The sequence below is a fragment of the Macaca fascicularis genome, chromosome 4, assembly GCF_037993035.2.
Source record: "Macaca fascicularis isolate 582-1 chromosome 4, T2T-MFA8v1.1".
NCBI lineage: Eukaryota > Metazoa > Chordata > Mammalia > Primates > Cercopithecidae > Macaca > Macaca fascicularis.
In genome coordinates this window covers 77977604-78000348 of record NC_088378.1, presented here as the reverse complement: position 1 = coordinate 78000348, position 22745 = coordinate 77977604, and the positions used below count along the sequence as shown (strand labels likewise).

General features: G+C 38.9%; 1 long non-coding RNA gene across 11 annotated transcripts in view; it reads left to right on the top strand.

The window, feature by feature from the left end:
• Positions 1 to 595: 595 nt before the first annotated feature.
• Positions 596 to 22745, top strand: part of LOC102119720 (uncharacterized) — a 1100133-nt gene continuing 1077983 nt past the window's right edge. For all 11 annotated transcript variants that reach the window (XR_006697344.3, XR_006697342.3, XR_010586309.2 and 8 more), the window contains exon 1: positions 596 to 657. This is a non-coding gene — a long non-coding RNA (uncharacterized lncRNA). The remainder of the gene's footprint in view (positions 658 to 22745) is intronic.

Below are 22745 nucleotides of genomic sequence, written 5' to 3'. Positions count from 1 at the left end.
TGGTTTCAAGACTCTTTCTTCCTTTCCTTTGCTAAAATTTGGTCTAATTAAAAAAACAGTAGATCATAGTTAAATAAAACTGTACCCAGGATAACCCTAATTTCCATATGCAGATTTATCTGCACTGACAGCCACCCCCCTTACACACACACACACTCTCTCTTTCTCATTCTCCTTTCCCTCCTCTCCATCTCCCTATTGCATTGTGTATGACTGATTTTCAGAGCACCTTCGCTGTTTCCCCCTTCTCGTTCCCTTCCCATAAAATATCTAGACAGGAAGGAGGTGGCTGCAGAGGCTGAACAATCTCATATTCTGCCTGCAATGTCATCGTTTCTTTCCCCCATTTTAGGGGGCTGAAGTTGCCCAGCAAGGGATGCAGAGGAGCTGGAAAGGAAGGGGGGAGCTCTCCAGAGGCAGCTGCGGTCAGGGGCAGGGACTGCCGCCAGATGTGCCTGCCTTTCTGGGCTTTGATGCGAAAGGGGCAGCAGGAGGAAATATTGGGAGACAAAAGCCCCGGTTTAAATGATCATTTTCTTTATTTAACATGGCAGCAGACACTCTCTGCGTAGGATCACCATGCCGAGCATAAACTGGACTTTCCCACTTGCCTGGCAGGAGTCAGACAGATCCCTGTGTGCTAAATGAACATCTGAGGTAAGACCCACTGTTTCAGATACTTGCTTTTTTCCTAATCAATTAATTTTCTTAAATATATGTTTCAGCCTCAACCACAAACAGTATAGTGGGGGCAAATCTGTGTTCATGTGTATCTAAAAAGCCAAGAAAAAGCAGAGGTGTAATAGATTCAAGTCAATTTGGGGAGGTTAGTTACTTTGTCAATTCTGTGTATGCTGTTTGTTTTTTAGGAAAAATATTTGGTTTAAGAATAGACTAGTGTCATTATAATCCACCACTGGTGATAATACTGATGTTCAGACTCTTAAAAAAACTTTGTAAAAAGACAGTGAGCTACAGATGCATGTGTTGTATTTTTAGCTCACATACAAATATTAGAACTCTTGTTAAAATGATAGGGTTTTTTTTTTTGTTTTTTTTTTGTTTTTTTTTTTAGCAAAGAAGGAATGAATGCTGCATAATTAAGTACAGTATTTAATTTGGCTGTTGTGAAGCAAAAGAATAAGGTAATAATTTTTATTGTACTAATCAGTCTCAAGATGTTCTCTGTGTTAATTGGGTTAAAAAAATTGCAGTACTTATTAGAAATTCTAATTTCACAATGCAGCACTGACAATAAGCTCAGCCAGTGAATTATTCACATCTTTAATTTGCTCACTTAATGACAGTGTTCTGTAATCAGAGTGCAGAGACTGCTGCCTATGCATTATGTATGATGCTCAGGACTTAAATGCAGGACATTATGAAGCTCTCAGTGGTTCAGTAATTAGTTTTCCACAAGACAGGATTTAGATATTCACAGATAAAAGTCCACAGTTGGATAATACTAAGGTTGCAACACAAAATAACAAAGGAAAGGAAGCTCAAAGTTTAGACTGAAACTTTGTCTCTAGGGCCTTGTCCACCGTGGAAACAGAATCATGCCACCTGAAATAGTTGCCTAGCTCTGATCACATGTTTGAAAACTGTTTTTGAACAAAGTTGTAGCAGGCAAGGCATTTGAACAATTTCAGTGGACCAGAGGGGAAAGATAAAACCTTTTTAATTAGTGTTCACAGAAGCCCTGCAATATATCCTCCTAACAAGTCTGTAGTATGCATAGCAGGCATCCTCAATGTGCTTTGTAACTTAGTTAGTGCAAATGCAAATCAGGTTACAATAGTGTTTGGCTGTAATTGTGTTTGTAAAAGGGTTACATGCCCAAATGGAGATTGAGCTTGCTCATGGTTTTGTTCCAATTGCTTCTGAGGGAAGGTTTGAAAATCAAATGAGATATTAAGTAAATCTGGGCATGAAAGGAAGTAGATCGGAATTGTCAGTGCAACTTTGGAATTTCTTACACTTGTCAGTTTGGAGTTGTCAGTTTTTCCTTAATGATGCTAAGGTTGTTCTGTCATAATTATGTAACTTTAATGGATTACCCAGCCCATTAGCAGTACTTTAAAAATGTATACTAGGTTTCAGAAAACATGTCACAGTATCATTTCTAAAGTTTAGTAAGTAACTTGAAATCTTTAAGTGATTTTTTTAAAAGAAGAACATACTGTTATGGTAGACATATAGGGTATTTTTGAGAACTTAAATATTAATATTTACTAATAAAATCTCACTGCTTTATCATTTATCAGTCTAAGATTTGTGCTCATTTTCAAAATCCAGGAGTTAGAATCCTTAGTAAAAATTGGTATCCAACATTGGAATACACAGCAATACTTGTTAAAAAATACCTTTTATAGGTTAGAGCATTATCCACAAGAAAGTTGAGCTAAGAAGTCTTATAAGCAAATGTAATGTTTAGTAAATAATGAAGGGTCAAATTTCTGAAAGTTACATTTTACCATACATTTGAAAAATTCAGAATTAAAAAATTTAAGTCACATCTCCAAATTTGACTTCTAATTTCTAGAACTAAAAAGTTACTTCAAAAAACCAAAAAAAAAAATTTTTTTCCCATGAATGTTTAGGAAGCTGTTGCCTGTGTGATACTTAGAACATATTCTTTGGAAATGATGTTTGGTTGGAGCAGAATTAGGATACAAAGCAGCTGAGCAGGTCACCTGGCTTTGACTTGGGTTTGGATACAGGTTAGCATCCATGTATGGGTAACATGTGGCAATCCAATCAGATGGTAGTCGTGGTGCTGGTGGTAGCTGAAGAGAGTTTAATAAATAAATAAATAAATAAAAATAGAGAAATGGTTGAGAATTAGGAAACTTCAGTTCTATTCCCATTTTTGCTACAAAACAGCCATAAAGTTGTTATAGGGATAAATGAGGTAGAAGCAAAAGTTTTTTTGAAGATTATAAAGCAGTAGATAAAAACAAGGGAGCTATTTAACATAAAACTAAATGTATTTCTTTGAACCTGTGTTATTCATTATGGCGGGGATTGCCATCGACATTTGCAACACTCTATAGTGCTAAAATGTCAAAATATTCTCAAGCATATCAATTTAAATGTAATTAAATGAAAAATAAGCCATGAGGGGAAAAAAAGTATTTTTCTTAGGTATTTGGGGGAGAATAAGAGCATTTTGAAGTCTCATAAATATCAATTTGGTGTTACCACTCCAAAAAGATTAGCAATCATCATGCTTTAGAGAGTTCTTCTACCCATAACTTAAGAGACACTTGCATATTAATATTCTAAAAAGCCTTATGCATGAAATGTCTGCTAATTACTAAGATTTTAGCCATCTTTTTCATTCTAGATTGTATGATTGAGATTGAAATCATTTATACGACTAGAATTTTGGAGCTCTTTTCCTCACTAAAAGTCAATTTATATATCAATCAATCAATAATTGGCTATCGGCTGGGTGTGATGGCTCACACTGTAATCTCAGCACTTTGGAAGGCTGACATGGAAATGGAAAGCAAGTTGATCAGATGTGTGTTTCACTTGAGGTAAGGAGTTTGAGACCAGCCTGGCCAAAGTGGTGAAACTCCAACTCTACTAAAAATACAAAAATTAACTAGACATGGTGGTATGGACCTGTAGTCTCAGTCATTAGGGAGGCTGAGGCAGGAGAATTGCTTGAATCTGGGAAGTAGAGGCTGCAGTGAGCCTGTTGTGCCACTGTACTCCAGTCTAGGCAACAGAGCAAGACTCTGTCTCAAAAAAGTTTTTTCTTTTTTTTTAAATTGGCTATCTATTAATTATTTTTTCAGCACCTACTGAACACTTATAATGCTAGCAAAAATAACATGATAACTTCCTGTCATTCTTGAGAGGCAGTATCCCCATATTCCAGGTGAGAAATTGAAGCCTAAAGAAGTTAAGTAACTTGACAGCACAACAGAGCTGGTGAGTGGAAGTTGGAATTGAACGAGCTTTAGGTCCTCAATTTGCAGTGAATAGACTACATTTTAAGTTTCCAAGGCCTTCTCTAAGACTGAAAGAAGGTAGACTGAAAGAGGTTCTTGTCCTCAAACTACTCACAGTGGTAATACTTGAATTTCTTCTGCCTGGCTCAGTTGTTGGTCAGGACTCTTGTTCCTCATGGTGCAATCCAGAGACCAGCAGCATTGGCATCATCCAGAACTTGGCTTGGCTGCTTCTCAAACATTAATGTGGACTTTGAATCACCTTGGTGTCTTTACAATGCAGACTCTTATTCAGTAGGTTTGAGATGGGGCCCGAGATGCTTTTCTGACAAGTTTCCTGATGATGCAATGTTGCTGTTTGGGAAACCTCCATTTGGTGAGTTCTACAATTTGTCTTGTTTTTCAGTGTGTCTAAGGTAGGCCCAGTATTCCTAACTGGGTTCCTCACTGAGTCATAGCTTTCCTCCAATTCTGATGTTCTCTTGATCCAAATAGAAGAGCTTTCACTTTGACTTCTTGACTACAGCCCTCTGCTGCCCTGGATGCCAACCCACATAGCTATGACCCTGCCTTTCTGCTTAGCTCTAGCTTAGACTTTCTTTTGAGTCCACACTCCAAGTTACCAGTGATGTTCTAACATGATCCTGGTTGAGGATCTTCATTTATTCCTCTTCATCAAAACCAACTATGAAGTCCATTAAAAACCTGCAAGCCTTCTAGGTCTACAACCATAAGATTTTAATTCTGGGGTGAGTTTTTGGAATTGTATTTTCTTTTACAAAGTTTTATAGTTGATTCTCATGGGTGTCACATACAGAGAACAACTTTCCTAGAGGCCCCTGCTATGGTCTGTCCCGATGGGAACACCTTAGAAAGTAATATTGGCATGGCTTGGGTTCAAGTTTGCAATACACTGACAACCTTTTGTCTATGCCTCTATGTTAGCAATGAGAGCACAGCATGGAGAGAACTTAAAACTTTACTGAACTAGTTTCAGAAGGCCTTGCTGAGTGAGTGGCATTTGAATTGGATAGCCATTGAATGAATAGGTCCTTTGTTCAGGCCAATGGGGTAGCATATAAAATGATAGTTAAAAGTGAGAAGTGTCTTAAGTAGACATCCATTTGGACAAAAGTGTTTTTTTAACACATGGAAAGGAGAAGTAGGAGATAAAATTATAAAGGTAGGTAAAAGCCTCATTTTTAGAACTTCATGTGTTACACCAAACAGTACGTGCTTTATTCTACATATTGTGAGGATTGTCAGATATTAAGATGGAAAGCAAGCTGATCAGATGTGTGTTCCAGAAAGATAACCTTGGCATTGAGACAGATGAATTCAGTGAAGCTAGACTGAAGACAAAGAGACCAGTTAGGTACCTGTGGTAATAGAGTGTGAGAGATGGAGAGGGATCCTTTCCTTGTGCCATATACCTGGGCCCTGAACCTAAGTTCCTCTGTCTCAGACACAGATGATGTTTTGTTTTTTAAACTTACATTTCATAGCAATAGCCTGCTAAGCCTCTTAGACCTTATAAATGGCATGGCCTTGAGAATTCAGGTAACTCAAAGCTTTTATGAGCCATCAGTAGTTCTTACTTCTCCTGATTATTTTATTTTATAGTGCTCAGACACCTAGCTCTAGGGTTCTTCCCTTAGGAGATACTTAGAGCTTTTAAGGTAATTATTTAGGAGAAAAATCTTCTACTAATGGCCTAAGATAAATTTGAAACCAGTTAATGAGCAGCTGTATGAATGCCAATGGTTGGGAGACTTGTGTCTAGGCCTGTTGAATACACTGCTTTTGCCCTAGCTTTGGAGAGAGACTGTGTTATCCTTGACCTAGCTTGAGTTTTTAGGTCCTGCCTCTGGATTTGTTCCTTTTACAGTGAGAGCTCCAGTCAGATGCCTTTTAAAAGTGAGCGTAGATGTGGCTGGGTGCAGTGGCTCACGCCTGTAATCCCAGCAATTTGGGAGGCCTAGGTGGGCAGACCACCTGAGGTCAGGAGTTCGAGACTAGCCTGGCCAACATGGAGAAACCCCGTCTCTACTAAAAATACAAAAATTAGTTGGGCATGGTGACAGGCGCCTAGAATCCCAGCTACTCAGGAGGCTAGGCAGGAGAATCACTTGAACCCAGGATGCTGGGGAGGTTGCAGTGAGCTGAGATTGTGCCATTGTACTCCAACCTGGGTGACACAGCGAGACTCCGTCTCAAAAAAAAAAAAAAAAAGTAAGTGTAGATGTATTGCTTCACCAGACTTCATTTAGTCACCTCTACATGGAAAGCTCACTAAATTCTAACAACTACATATATTGTATCATAGACTATATTTTGGAGACAATAATCCTCTCAGATGTGCTTAGGCATTTCAACAAGTTTTTGACCCAGCCTAGTTTCTTCTGATTTCCATTTCTGTTCTGTACTTCCTTGTTCTTAGCTCAACTCTGTCTTCCTTTGTGGGGTAAACTGAGTGTCCCCCTCCCACGAAGATTTCCACTTCATAACTCTCAGAGCCTGTGAATATGTTACTTATACAGTAATCCTCCCTTACCTGAAGTTTTACTTTCCATAGTTTCAGTTATCCATGGTGAATCACAGTCTGAAAATATTAAGTGAAAAACTCCAGAAATAAGTAATTTGTAAGTTTCAATGCTGTTCTGATTAGTGTGATGAAATCTGTCACCATACCACACTGTCCTACTCTGTTCCACCTGGGTGTGAATCATCCATTTGTCCAGTGAACCCATGCGATAGACACTACAGGCCCATTAGTCACTTAGTAACTGTCTCCATTATCAGATCTACTGGTGAGGTATTGCAGTGCTTGTGGTCAAGTAACCCTTAGTTTACTTAACAATGTCCCCAACGTGCAAGAGTACTGATGCTAGCATATTGTTAAAATTATTCTGTTTTATCATTAGTTATTGTTGTTAATTTCTTACTTTGCCTAATTTATAAATTTTATTATGGGTATGTATGTATAGGAAAAAACAGAGTATATATAGGGTTCTTTATTTTCCTTGGTTTCAGGCATTCACTGGGGGTCTTATCTCCCTTGAGAATAAGAGGGGGAATACTCTATGGCAAAAGGGACTTAGGAGATATGATTAAGAATTTTGAAATGGGAAATTATTCTGGATTTTCTGGGTGGGACTTGTGTAATCTCAAGGGTCTTTTTTAAAAGGTAGGCAGGAAAGAATCAGAGAAAGGAGGTGCTACTGTGCTGAATTTGAAGACAGAGGCAGGGACTATGAGCCAAGGAAGGCAGGCATCCTGTAGAAACTGCAAAAGGATGGAAACAAATTTTACCATACAGCCTCCAGAAGGAACCAACCCTGCCAGTACTGGACTTCTTATATCCAGAACTGTAAGACATCAGATTTGTATTATTTTAAGCCACAAAGTTTGTGACAATTTGTTACAGCAGTAATAGAGTATTAATATAGCATATGGTGTACCTTTAACTGATTTGTTTCTTTGCTCAGTGTATCCTACTGATAACATTTTTATTGGTTCATCGTCGCTCTTTCTTGACTACTTCTCTTTTATTGAGTCAGCACCCTTACTTTTTCTGGGCATCCATTTCCTCACTTAATGACAATAGTGTTATCTAGGAGATGAGTGACTGCTGGCACTGTTCTGAGGTGAGTGAGGTTAAGGCCAGCAAAGCACGCCACAGTGTCTGCTGTACAGCAGGTGTGTAATGGATGCAACTGCTGTCCCTTCGTGGGCTTTTGCCAACCTGATCATTGGGGTTTTACTCACAATCTTGGAGAAATTTAAAAGCTGTTTTGCGTATTGGCAGCTTATAGGATAAAAAAATTCATTTAGAATTTAGATTAGTAAGTGCTCAGTGCTAATAGCATTTCTAGATTAATTTCATTTTCTTCAATCCATTTCAAATCTCATTTAAAAGATATTTTAATTTTGAATTACTGACTTTTGTGGTAAAATACATCTCATTTGTGGCCATGTCTACACTTTACGTACTGAACTAGCTAAAGCAAAGCAGAACAGAATTCCTCCCCACCCCTACCCCCCCAACACACTAGAGTCCACGGTACATTTAATGTCCTACATAGATAGAGGCCTTAAGGGTTAAGTGAGAATGTGGGTGAAAGTACTTTGTCAGTCTTTTGCTGTGCAATATAATTTGTTGGTACATTGTTGCATTTATAAGGTTATGAGCTCCTTGAGACTAATACTGTGTATTATTTCCTTGGATCCCCAATGCCTTACAAGATTTATTAAATAAATTACTACATAAGTTAGAAAATTAGAGTGGGGGAAGGAAATGAAGAAGAGATGGAGAAAAGGAAGATAAAGAACTGGATTTGGTAGTTCTTTGAGTAGGATCACTCACTAGTTGTCTTGAAAATGGCTCCTGATCCCTGTATTTGTGCTCTCACCCACTAACCTATACACAGCTGGTGTGTAAACGCTAAACCCTCCCTCACATGAACTTGTCTCAGTAACTCAGGCTGCCCAACTAGGGTGGGCATGTAAAGCAACCCACTCCTTATATGAGTTTACTATTGTTGCCATAAGCAAGAACCATAAATGAGGTGGATTAAAATGACACAGATTTGTTATCTTACAGTTCTGTAGGTCAGAAGTCTGGTCCAGAGTCTTAGCTCTCACCAGGCTAAAACCAAGGTGTCAGCAAGCTGTGTTACTGTCTGGAAGTTCTAGGGGAGAATCTGCCTTGCTCATTTGAGTTGCTGGCAGAATTCAGTTCCTGGTGGTGGTGGGGCTGAGACCTCACTTTCTTGTTTACTGTCTGAGGGATGTTTCCAGCTTCTTAAGGTCATCCACATTCATGGGCTCATAGATCTGTTCCTCCATCTTCAAAGCCCACAATGGCAAGTCCAGTTGCTCCCTCACTTCAAATTTCTCCTCCTCCTTATTCCATATGATCTTTCTGGCCCATTCTTTTGCCTCTCTCTTTCAATTTCCAAAACTCATGATTACTTTGGATCCACATGGATAATCCAGAATAATCTCCCCAGCTAAAGATCCTTAACTTAATCATACCTGCAAAGTCCCTTTTGCCTTTAAGGTAAAATACTCATAGGTTCCATGGATGAAGAGGTAGAACTCTTTAGGGCATCATTATTCGTTTATCATAGCCCCTAATTTATAACATTTGTCTATATTTTAATTATTCCACATTTTGTTTTCTGATTTGTGTAATAGAATTTTTTTTTTTTTCTTTTTGGAGACAGAGTCCCGCTCTGTCTCCCAAGATGGAGTGTAGTGGTGTGATTTCAGCTCACTGCAGCCTCCACCTCCTGGGCTCAAGTCATTCGTGTGCCTCAGCCACCTGAATATCTGGGATTACAGGCATGTGCCACCACACCTGACTAATTTTTGTATTTTTAGTAGAGACAGGGTTTCACCATGTCGGCCAGGCTGCTCTCGAACTTCTGGCCTCAAGTGATCCACCCACCTTGGCCTCCCAAAGTGCTGGTACTACAGGAGTGAGCCACCATGCCTGGCCTTGATTTGTGTGATAGTATTTTTAGTTTCTCTCTAAACGTCAGTTATCCATTCTCAGAACTCTATCAGGCATCTAGTTCAACTCTGTTGTCAGCTCCATTTTTCTGCAATATAAAGTCATTTTTACCCCAGTTTGTTTCAATCCAGTTAGATTCAATTCAATTCAACAATAATTTATTGTCTGCTGGAAACATTCCTAGTATGATAAAGTAAGGTATAGAGTTTGTAATCTGCTTGTAGAGATAAGACGTATTCACAGGAGATAGAGAAAAATGCAAGACAGAATACAGACACCTACCAACCTACCATGTGTATATTACAGACAAGGGAGCTAGAAGGGGAAGATTAACATGCATTGGTGGGATTAAGTAAACAAAGTTGTGATTATGCCTGGCTGAAGTCACTTATATGCTATGATTTAAGGGACAATGGGAAGGTCCTTCTGCTTGAAACTACCTCCATACATAGCCTGAAATTTGTTGCATCACTTTGTCACTATTATATCACATCCATTTAGTTTAACAAGCATTCTCTTTTATCAAGGCATCCTGCAAAACTCTTGCTCTTCATATAAATATTCTTTTTTTTTTGAGACAGAGTCTCGCTCTGTCATCCAGGCTGGAGTGCAGTGGCGTGACCTTGGCTCACTGCAATCTCTGCCTCCCGGGTTCAGACCATTCTCCTGCCACAGCCTCTGGAGTAGCTGGGAATACAGGCACCTGCCACCATGCCCAGCTAGGTTTTTTTGTATTTTTAGTATAGACGGGGTTTCACCGTGTTAGCTAGGATGGTCTCCATCTCCCGACCTTGTGATCCGCCCACCTCGGCCTCCCAAAGTGCTGGGATTATAGGCGTGAGCCACCACACCTGGCCAAATAGTCTTAATTTTTAATTGAACCACTGTATACTAATCCCTGTACTTTAGTTTGAATCAACTTTCTGTAGATTTTTTTTTTTTTTTTTTTTTTTTTGAGAGAGTCTTGCTCTGTTGCCCAATCTGGAGTGCAGTGGCGTGATCTCGGCTCACTGCAACCTCCACCTCCCGGGGTCAAGCAATTCTCCTGCCTCAGCCTCCCAAGTAGCTGGGACTACAGGCATGTGCCATCATGCCTGGCTAATTTTTGTATTTTTAGTAGAGATGGGGTTTCACCATGTTGGTCAGGCTGGTCTCGAACCCCTGACCTCATGATCTGCCTGCCTCAGCCTCCTAAAGTGCTGGGATCACAGGCGTGAGCCACCACGCCTGGCCACTTTCTATAGGTCTTTAAAGAATATTTCCCTTCTAAATTTGTTGTCCTGATAACTTGATAGGGTTTCTAACAGCAGACATTTCGAGACCTCAGTAATACATAAATGAAGTTAAGTCAGGACCAAATGAGAAAAAGCCTTGGAAAACTGATCTAGGCCAGGACACCTTTTATTCTCTGATGATGCCCCTAAGAGAAATTAACATGACAGTAGTGCTGACTCCCATGGAGTGTGGCCAGGAGTCCATATTCCAATGTTCAAGGGCAAGTAGTCCATCTGAAGCAAACTCCTATTAACATCATAGAAGTTCTTAAAATGTTAAGTAGTGATGCAGCTATAGAAGTATTTGGACAAGAGTAGATAATTATAGTCAAGTCACGGTAGCTTGTTTTCAAAATGCTAGATCCAGAACCTTAGCTAGTGTCTGAGGATACGGATCTAAGTTCCAGCTCCATTAGGGAGAGGTAGCTGACAAGAGGTAGATAAATTCGGATTCCAAACAAATGGCCTAGAGTTCAGAAAGAAGGCTTGAACATAAAGTGGACACCATAGCTGAAGCCCAGAATAGAGTGGGACAAAGGATCGAGCTTGGAGCTTGGAGCACTAGTGTCATGGGAGACATGGGCTTTGGATGACAGGACAAATTTCCGATCATTGGCATCATGACTGTAATATCCAATGAGGCCCTATTCTCTTTGGCTCTGGCAGGACAGGATTCACTGACTGTTGTTCTTCAGGACTTGTAATGGCACAGGCCATTGTAGGCTCTAACTGTCAGCCTTAGAGGAATAAGAAGAGCACAGTCAGTTACCACTAGGGGCTTTATGGTAAAAATAACATCACAGGCATTTGTCCCACCTATGTAGTAGAGTTTGTCTTATGCCATATGAATCCAGTCATGATTGAATTAACAAATTATTCCTATTAAAGTGTTACTCTAAATCTAGACCTTGGTCATTAAATTATTTGTTCATTTTGTTCATTTTCTAAGCTAAAAATGTAGGTTGTATTTTAGCCGAACAGAAGAAATGAATTCTAATAATTCAAGTTCTCTGAAGATGAAATGAGAGGCCATGGGCTCCCTGAAACTGGAAGGATCAAAACATATATTGGGTGACCATTTGGCAGATGAGATGCTGAGGGATTAAACGATGACATTTAAGGTCCCTCCCAATCTTAAAACCCTATCTAAGCCAGGATGATATAAATATACCCAGGGTTCACAGACATTATTTTTATTTACTGAACACCTGGATTCTTTTAAATATTAGAAAACACTTATTAATTAGAAGAGATATTAAAATTGAATAATTTTCATTAAGCATGCCTGGCCATTTTTAATTACTTTCTTCAATTTAAGATCCCCTTAATACACTGATTACTTATTAGATAAACCAATAATCTTCTATGAGTTGCAGTAAAATGCAAATTTATGCATAAATATTTAAATGTTACAGATAGTCATATACAGTGAGGATCCTCCTTTTTTTAAGCATAAAATTCATACTGGTATATTTTATTACATAGTTGTTTATTTTAATCCTGAAATAAAACCAAAGTTTGTCTTCTAGTTACACTGAATTTCAATGGCCTTTTAAATTGTAATTTAGCTCAGAGTTCTTTTAGAAGAAGGGCCTATCTGTACCTAAGATGTATGTTGCCCTAGGTAAGGCTGTTACCCAAACAATCCCTGCTGTACCTGGCAGTCTGTGAAGAAAAAGTCTAAAGAAATGGTGTGTGATTTTGGAATTGGTGTCTATATCTAGGAATAGGGTCCTCTGAGAAAGGCCTTTTCTAAATTTTTGCTTTGGTGCCTCCAGTTCAAGTCTGGAATTACCAAAGTTTTGTGCTTCAGAGATCATTAGTGATGACGTTTGCCTCACTGAGTCATAGTGAGTTTGAGTGCCTTATTTATTCATCTGTTGTACTTAAGAGTTCTCTAAGCTCCTTTACTTCCAATTTGACAGTGACTCATAATTTCATTTATGGGATTCAGTGACATGTACAAGATCACATTGTCAGTAGATTGGAGTCGTGTTACCTCCTCTTGTGATGCTGGGCTACAGCCTTCACAGTACTTCTTTCCATTTTTATGTCTCTAATGACTACAAGGTGACTAAATCAAACCTTATTTGTCTGATGGTAGGTAAAATAAGGTTACAATCTAGACCATTAAATATAATTCCTATTTACTGAAAAATAATGTTTGTAAGATTTGTAAGTACTTAGTTTTTTCCTAAGGTATTTACTAAACCTTATAATGTGTAGTATATATTTTACAAATAATATAGATGTCAATCATATGTATTAAGATATCAGATATTTACAGGTTTCAGGATACTTAGCATTTTAAAAATAAATTGCTACTTATACAGTAATAGTTCACTTGTTGCCTTGTGATTGTTCGTCTTAATGAATATTGTTATATGTAGTTGGAACAACCAGGAGCAGAAACTTGATCATGATTCAGGCTGAAAGTTATTCTCAGAATTGTAATTTCATAATGTTGTACATTATAAATAACTGACTTGATTTCTCTTGATCTCTATGTGCTGATTTTAAAAAAAAATTCTTAATTACATGTCTAAAACTAGAGGTAGGCAGGAATTTTGATTGCAGCATTCTTATACCTTGTTTCTAAGAAGTTGCTTTTCCAAAGAAAGAGCACCTTCCTTTTTCCCTCCTTCCCTCCCACCCCCTCTCTTTTTCTTTCATTTTTCCCTCTGACCTTAGATGTGATACTCCCCCAATTTCTCTGTTGTCATCACAAGAACTCTCTAGCATAGGGAAGATGTATCCAAGTCACTTTCCCTTGACCTTCATGACTGTACCTAGACTCACTGCTCGGCTCTTCACAATATGCCATCCCTTAAATGTTTTCATTTTTATTTACTTATTTTTTTTGAGATGGAGTCTCACACTGTCACCCGGGCTAGAGTGCAGTGGCACGATCTTGGCTCACTGCAACCTCTGCCTTTTGGGTTCAAGCAATTCTCCTGCCTCAGCCTCCTGAATAGCTGGGACTACAGGCGTGTGCACCACACCTGGTTAATTTTTGTATTTTTAGTAGAGACGGGGTTTCACCATTTTGACCAGGCTGGTCTCGAACTCCTGACCTCACGATCTGCCCACCTCGGCCTCCTGAAGTGCTGGGATTACAGGCATGAGCCATCACACCTGGCCGCCATCCTTTTTATTCTTACAACATTCGTGAGAGCTAAGCATTGCATTAGGATTGTCCTTCTATAAATGAGGGAACTGAGGTTTCGAGAGGTTTATTGTGTCCAAAACTCATTCAATATACCCTTTCTACCACACTCAACTTCTTAATTATATTTATTTGTTGGGGGAGAGACAGAGAGTAAAAATAAGATTAAAAATGGCACTTCACATCTGTAGACCACTTTAGAAATTTTTCTTTGTCTCCTAGCCCATTATGTTTTATATGTATGTTACAGTGTTCTCTATAGAAGTAATGTGTTAACGATAAGAGTAGTATTTGTTTAAAACTTGCTATATGGCAGGCACTGTGCTAAGTGTTTCATATACATTATCTCATTTTATCCTCACAGCAATCCTACGAAGTAGAAATTATCCTCATTTTTAAGATGAAAAAATGAAGCTTGGAGAGATTAAATAGTTTGCTCAAGGTTACTGATGTTTAAACCAGAGCAATCTGCAAATTTCTATCCCCTAAGCACTCATCTCTGCTGCTTACACTGTACCTAAGGCTCTTCCTGTTTTGCTACATTTCTTCTCTTTAGGAAAGGGTTGCAGGGGAATGACTTCTGCACTAGCAGTATGCTATTAGGAGCCACTGCTACTGACCAATGCTCTCAAATTTTAATGTGTATGGAAATTATCTGTTGTTTTCTAAGGCAAATGGTCCTAGACATTTCTGAAATTTTCATATTAAACTAATTATAAAATTTAAATGAATTAGGGTTGCTTAGTGGATAAAACTTGATATTGTCAATAAATACCTAAAGTAAATAATCATTTCTCAACTTATTTTTTATATAAAATCACATTTTGTAAAGTCAATTGCTTTAAGAACTTTCTTTCTTTCTTTCTTTCTTTCTTTCTTTCTTTTCTTTCTTTTCTTTCTTTCTCTCTCTCTCTCTCCTTCCTTTCTTCCTTTCTTCCTTTCTTCCTTCCTTTCTTTCCTTTCTTTCCTTTCTTTCCTTTCTTTCCTTTCTTTCCTTTCTTTCCTTTCTTTCCTTTCTTTCCTTTCTTTCCTTTCTTTCCTTTCTTTCCTTTCTTCCTTTCTTCCTTTCTTTCTTTCTTTCTTTCTTTCTTTCTTTCTTTCTTTCTTTCTTTCTTTCTTTCTTTCTTTTTCTTTCTTTCTTTCTTTCTTGATGGAGTCTTGCACTATCTCCCTGGTGCTGCATGGTGCCTTAAGCTTGTAATTCATATAATTGTGGGATTTAATCAGAAAAGATCTTTGTTTTTATTTCTCTGCCCCTTTAAATTTCTTTACTGGCCTTAGCTTGTCTGCTACTGAATGGAAACATGGGCAATTCTATCACTTTACCACTCTCTCCTAGGATCCTACAGTGTCTGTATCTAACATACATAGTCTCAGTTTAGTAATGAAAAGTGTCCACTCCCATGTATTGGCAAACACTTCCATCTTCATTCAAAATATAATTACTTCCTTACCCTGGCTGAAAGTTTTTGCAGGTGGGAATCCAAGTGGGGACTGTGGGCCTTCCTTTCTTCTTTTTTTTTTGAGACAGTTTCGCATGTCGCCCAGGCTGGAATACAATGATGCAATGTCAGCTCACTGCAACCTCTGCCTCCTGAGTTCAAGCGATTCTCCTGCCTCAGTCTCCCAAGTAGCTGGGATTACAGGCGCCTGCCATGACACCCAGCTAATTTTTGTATTTTTATTAGAAACGGGGTTTCACCATGTTGGCCAGGATGGTCCTAAACTCCTGACCTCAAGTGATCTACCCGCCTTGCCCTCTCAAAGTGCTGGAATTACAGGCGTGAGCCACCACACCTGCCTTCTCTCTCTTTCTTTTCTTTCTTTCTTTCCTTCCTTCCCTCCCTCCCTCCTTCCCTCCTTCCCTTTTTCTTTCTTTCTTCCTTTCCTTTCCTTCCTTCCCTTCTCTTTCTTTCTTGTCTTTTCTTTCTTTTTCTTTCTTTCTCTCTCTCTCTTTCTTTCCCTCTCTCTCTCTCTTTCTTTTTCTTTCTTTCTTCTTTTTAAGACAGAATCTTACTCTGTCTTGCCCAGCCTGGAGTGCAGTGGGCCAAGTGATCACGGCTCACTGAAGCCTTGCTGACTACCTGGTCTCAAGTGATCTGTCTGCCTCAGCCTCCCAAGTAGCTGGGACAACAGGTGGGATGACATGCCAAGTGAATTTTTATATTTTTTTGTAGAGACAGGGTTTGCTTTGCCATGTTGCTGTGGTCTCGAACTGGCTGGTCTCGAACTCCTGGCCTCAAGCAAAGTGCTGGGATTATAGGTGTGAGCCACCGCGCCCTGCCGGGCCTTCCTATTTCCCTATTTCAGTGGCAGGATCATCCCTTAAAACGCATGATCCTGTGAACCAGTGGCATGAACAGGGAAATTGTTAGGAATGCATATCCTTGGTTCTCACCCAGACTTACTAAATCAGAAAATCAGGATGAGGCCAGCAATGCATTTCAACAAGTACTCCAGGTAACTGATAAACATCAAAGTTTGAAAAACACTGCCCTATCTGACACTTATTTCCCTCCTCATCTTTCTTGGTATTCTTAGTTTCTGGGACTAAAGCAAAGGGAGTGAGGATAGAAAAGGAGCCAAAAGGGTTATTATTCCTCTGGTATTGTTGTAAGATAACTTCTTGCATTAGGGCCTGGGTCTTATCTATAGTTGATGCTTTCTCTGGTGGCTGCTTTTTCAAAGACCTTGGCTAAGAATATACGTTATCCCTTTTCTTCTCTTCCCCTTTTTTCCATAACCTTCTTCAATGTTAAAGGATCTCTCTGTTGGGGTCTTACTGTCCTCTCAGGGCTCAATCTGAATGACCCTAGGAATGCTTTTATTTGATATAGTTTACGGAATACAAAGTTGTAAAATAAAAAATGAGTCTGTTCCTTTATGAACAAGATTTTCTTTTCTCCCACTGACCCCCTGCCATTTTCCAAGTGTAAAGAAGTTTATGAATTGATTGATCTGGGGCTTCCTTGATAATATTTTGAGGTCTCTCAGTCCAGAGTAATGAGAGGTGACATGCCAGCAGCCCTCGCTCGCTCTCGGGGTTTCCTCAGCCTCGGCGTCCGCTCTGGCCTCGCTTGAGGAGCCCTTCGGCCTACCAGTGCGCTGTGGGGCCCCTATCTGGGGTTGTTCCAGGCTGGAGCCGGCTCCCTCTGCTCGCGGGGAGGTGTGGAGGGATAGGCACCGGCTGGAGCCGGGCGCGAGTTCCAGGTGGATGTGGGCACGGGGCCGGGGGACCGCAGTCTGCGCGGCCTCCCAGCACCTGCTAGGCTTGATCGGGGACGAGCTACCTCTGTACTGCCAGAGTGTCCAGGCTGGGTGCCACAGAGTCCCGCAGCCAGTGCAGGTGAGAGGTGAAGCGGGCTGGACTTCTGGGATGGGTGGGAACTTGGAGAACGTTTGTGTCTAGCCAAGCCAAGGGATTGTAAACGCACCAATCAGCACTCTGTGTCTAGCTAAAGGTTTGTAAACACACCAATCAGCCCTCTGTGTCTAGCTAAAGGTTTTTAAAGGCACCAATCAGCGTTCTGTATCTTGCTAATCTAGTAGGGACTTGGAGAACTTTTCTGTCTAGCTAAAAGATTGTAAATGCACCAATCAGCACTCTGTGTCTAGCTAAAGGTTTGTAAATGCACCAATCAGCACCCTGTCAAAACGGACCAATCAGTTCTCTGTAAAATGGACCAGTCCGCTCTCTGTAAAATTGACCAATCAGCATGATGCAGGTGGGGTCAGATAGGGGAATAAAAGCAGGCTGTCCTGTCCCAGCCAGCCGAGGCAAACCGGTGGGGTCCCCTTGCACTGTGTGGAAGCTTAGTGCCTTGACTCTTCACAATAAGTCTTGTTGCTGTTTACTGTGTGGGTGGGTCTGCACCGCCTTTATGAGCTGTAACACTCAGGGCGAAGGTCTCCAGCTTCACTCCTGAAGCCAGCGAGACCACGAAGCCACTAGAAGGAAGAAACTCTGAACGCATCTGAACTTTAGAAGGGACAAACTCCAGACACACCATCTTTAAGAACTGTAACATTCACCCTGAGGGGCCGTGGCTTCATTCTTGAAGTCAGCGAGACCAAGAACCCACCAATTCCAGACACAGTAAGATCATGAAACTAGACAACAGTCACAGATTAGGTTAGCACTGCCTGATCATTACCTTCTGAACTGGACCCCTTTTGTACACCATTTTACATCATCTTGTCCTCACTTATTTCTCTAGTGATTGCTATAGTTACTAGGTCTAGAGAGACTTGACCAGTGATGTAGGTGCAACATGACAATGCCTCAGCCTGGGCCAATTACATCTTGTTTTCTGCCTTGTGCTTTTCTCGTCGCCTAGTGTCTGCTGGGCTTTCACGCATGATCAAACAAGAATTGGGTGCAAGGGAGTTAATGCCTATGTCTCCATTCTTGACTAATAGGGAACACACTTACCAGATAAAAGCTTCTGCCTTTTAATGCCAGGTGGGAAATTCTGAAATGCATGTTAATAAAGCTTCTCAGAATGTTCTACAGTGTTGAGTAATTATTGCCTATATAAGTTTCCAACTAGATAATGCATTTTTGTGTTGACTTTCCCTCCTTCCTCACTCATTCTCTCATTCCTCACTGCTGTTCTCTGATCACTTCCTAAATAAACGGCCTGCTTACAATCCTTTTTCGCAGCCTTTCAGGGGGACTCAGGCCAAGACACCAATATGAACCTTTCCTATTTCCTATCTTTTGAAGACTGTGCAGAATCAAAGATTAAAGGTGATAAATTCATTTGAAACAGGATATCTGCAAAAGGGAATGTCTGAGATTTGTTGGCTTCAACCGAACGATTAGTCAACAAGATTGAAATTACCCATACATGATTCATGAAATACTATCAAGTTGCCGTCGTTTCTGGAGGCAGAGTACTACTAGATAACATCTTTGAGAAACACTGAGGATTTCAGTGACTATTTTATAAGAGGGAGGCTCTTAGTTTTTTTTTGTCTCAGGAAGGTGTCAAAAAATCTTGGCATTTATCAGGGCTCACAAGTGACTATCCACTAAAAGAGATGGCTTACAGTTTGCTTTAATTTATAAGGAAGACATACTTATCACAATTCAGAGTTTTCTTGGGTGACGGTGATGCCAATATTACCTCCACTTGCCTTTGTGCTACACAGAAGAAGTCATGCAAGTGCATTAGCTTTCTTAGCCTCAGAAACTACTGTGGTTGTATGCTAAGCTAGCCAGTGGTTCGTGAAAACTGGCTGTGAATTGACTATATTGAAATCACTAGGGAAGCTCTTTGAAAATACATGTTTCTGAGTTCTATCTTTGGGTATTTGGATTGGGGCTGGTGTGTGGGCAGTGGTGGCCTGAAGCTGGCTGTGAGAATTGATTGTGCACTTCTCTTCTTTACTCTATGTTGAGGGACTTTATGTCGGTAGCTTGAAATCAGCTCTAGTGGGAGTATTTATACCATGGAAATTGGCAAATCCTATAACTTAGCAATTTATTCCTCTAGAGAGCTGGTTATAAAACATTTACTAGAACATCACTAGATTGAGTGTGAATCCAATGCAGTCTTCTACCCAGGTAAGGAATCTGCCTTTCAGGCATGTTAATATTTTTATTTCTTATTTAATATGAGCTATTCATATGTCAGTACAATTAGTCCGCTATCCATTTTTTTTTGCAAATATAATGTTTAAGGTAGATATTAACCTATTGTATTTGATATATTATTGAAATTACTTTAATAAAAATACCAATTTGACTTGTATTACAAAAACTAATGTAAATGACCTCCCCTTTGCACCTGATTGGATTTTCTAAAGGAAAACCAGTCCACATTAATTTAACTCCCTATGTGATACTGTTCTACAAAATTAAAATATTTATCTGACTTGGTTTAAGGACAGTTGTTAGAATAATTGTTTTAACAGAAACTTGGACAATATATTCTCACACATATACTTTAATGAACGATTTCTGTGCTAAACTGAGTAGTTATCATTGCAAGATTTTATCTGGAATTTGGAGAGGTGGCTCTCCTCTTGGTACCGTTAATTATTAATATTAAACATTAGACATAGGTTGGAGAATTCAGTACATATTAACAAGGAGAAGGAATAATAATTTTCAACACAATGCCTATGTTTCTGTACCTGGCAATAATGATTTAAATACCAGTTTAGGTCATTTATGCCATTTCTAACAGAGTTTACACTGATAAACTTGAAATAAAAATATCACAATGTGGTTTTAGCATGAAGTGGAAATATCAAATTGTTTGATATGGTATAGTATTCTGAAAATTGAATTAGATGTAAGGAAGAAGTGCATTCTAACCTCAGCTTCATCATTTCCTATTCAAGTGCCATGGGTCAAGTCACATAATCATTCTCAACTTCAATTTCTTATTCTTGAAACTAGTGAATTTATACTACATAGTTTATTCTGAGGATCAAATAAGATAGTGCATGTGTGAGCACTTTGAATATTCTACATTACTTTTCAAATGTAAGAAATTATTAATATTTTTTATTTCAAAGACTTAGGAAGGATATTATCTTTTTATTAAATATGATTCAATCTAAATAGATATATAATGTATCTAGTGTTGATAAATCCCTTGTTAGAACTTTAAATGACAGGATGAATCTTAATTTGCCATTGACAGATGTGATTATCTTCTTTTGGATGCGATCTGCCATTGCCAGATGTGGTTATCTTCTTTTGGATGTTATGAAATGATTCTCAAAATTTAAATAAATCTCTTAATAGCTACAAGCATTATTTTGCAATTATTTTATGGAAGAAGAGTTGTATTGCTTAAAATATTTCTATCTTCTGTGAAGGTAGTAGTATAAATAAGAAAAATAATAGCTAACTTATGGAGTTCTTACTGTGGGGAGGAACTAGGCTATAAAGTAGAGCAGGTATTATTAGTATCCCTTTTTTTTTCAGATGAGAAATGTAAGGCTAAGAGAGAATAATCCATTTTTCCAAGTCTAACAGCTGTAAGATGATAAACCTAGGACTCAGAAATTATTCCACCTGACATCCAAGCTCAGACTGAAACAAAATGCTAATACTGTCTCTCTGATTGTTCACCTTTGCCTTTATTCTCACCTTACCCACTATATATGAATGTACATATTATATATGTGTACATCACTATACATCCTCATCACTATATATAAATGTACATACAGTATGTAAAACTGTCACTACGTTTAACAGTGGCTGCAAAGTACCTGGCATTCTGACAGTCTATGATATCTGTCGATCACATGCATAGCAATTTATAACTGTAGTTAATGGTGTTATTTTCTCAATTAACTCTAGATTTGAAGGTCAAGTAGACCTTCAAATTTCCCTCAAAAGACATTTATTTAGTTTATTATGGGAAAATAATAATAGGCACAATTTTTATTATTTGTTAAGTACCTAGCAATTTGTACTTATAACCCTTACTATACGTGTAGATATTATAATCCTTATGTTGCAGATGACAGACTGAGATGGACAGCACCCTGCCAGAGGTCACGCAATAGCTTAGTGGCAGAGCTGGAATTTAAACTGGTCCCCAAACTCCCTAGCCCATCATTTTCTCACTAACAACAAACACGTGGCACACCATGTGTGGAACACCGGGGGGATCCCGTTGTTAGAATTGGTCGTCTCTAGATGCTAGTGTGATTTCAAAGCTTTGTTGACTGAGGGGGAAAAGTTAATTCTGTGCTACATTTATGATTAATTAGCAAATAGAGGGTAGAACTGTTTTAGTTGTTCTCAAGATAATGTGGTTTGGGTCCAAACCAGGGATCTCTAAGAGGATAAATACTTTAAACTCATCCTCTGGAATTGTGATTGATATGATGTAAATAACATCAAAATTAAAATTAAAATTTTGATGTTATTTAAAATTATGTCTGTAATTTTTAAGGTTCCTATAAATTAGAATTTAAGTGGTAAAGAATGCTGTTTGCACTAGAGTTCTTGAAAATGATAAGATCTTACATTTTGTTTGGAAACCACCATATTCTAAATTCAGGCAATGAGTTGGAGAGGGAGCATTAACCTCTTTTTGTTCATTATCGTGTAAGTTATATTATGCAATCCTCAAAATAGGCTTTTAGGCCATTACTCAGATGGAAGAAGCAGATTTTGTTTTATAACTAGAGGATAATATAGTACATCTCCCATAAAAACAAACTCAAGTCTTCATTTTCAGAGACTTATTTTAGTTTTCTAATTAAAAAATGAAACAAACAAAAAAATTGTTCTAGAATTCGAAAAAACTGAAGAAAATATACTAATTAAAATATCAATTTGGCAGAAACTTTAAAAAAAGAATTGTGTTTCTCAAGAGTACCAAAGTTTTAAATAAAATCTTACAGGGGATTTTATTCATGTGTAGGCAGTCATAAAATAGCTCAAGTTGAATGGGGGCGGGGAGGCATTCTTAAAGTTAGTGTTACTTTTGTGGGACAATTCTTTCTGAAATTTTTAATTTATTATTTATTTATTACTTTCAACCTGAAAAGCTTTATTTATTTATTTATTTATTTATTTTGAGATGGAGTTTTGCTCTGTCACCCAGGCTGGAGTGCAGTGGCGCCATCTCTGCTCACTGCAAGTTCTACCTCCCAGGTTCATGCCATTCTCCTGTCTCAGCCTCCCAAGTAGCTGGGACTACAGGCGCCCGCCACTATGCCTGGCTAATCTTTTGTATTTTTAGTAGAGATGGGGTTTCACTGTGTTAGCCAGGATGGTCTCGATCTCCTGACTTTGTGATCCGCCCACCTCGGCCTCCCAAAGGGCTGGGATTACAGGCGTGAGC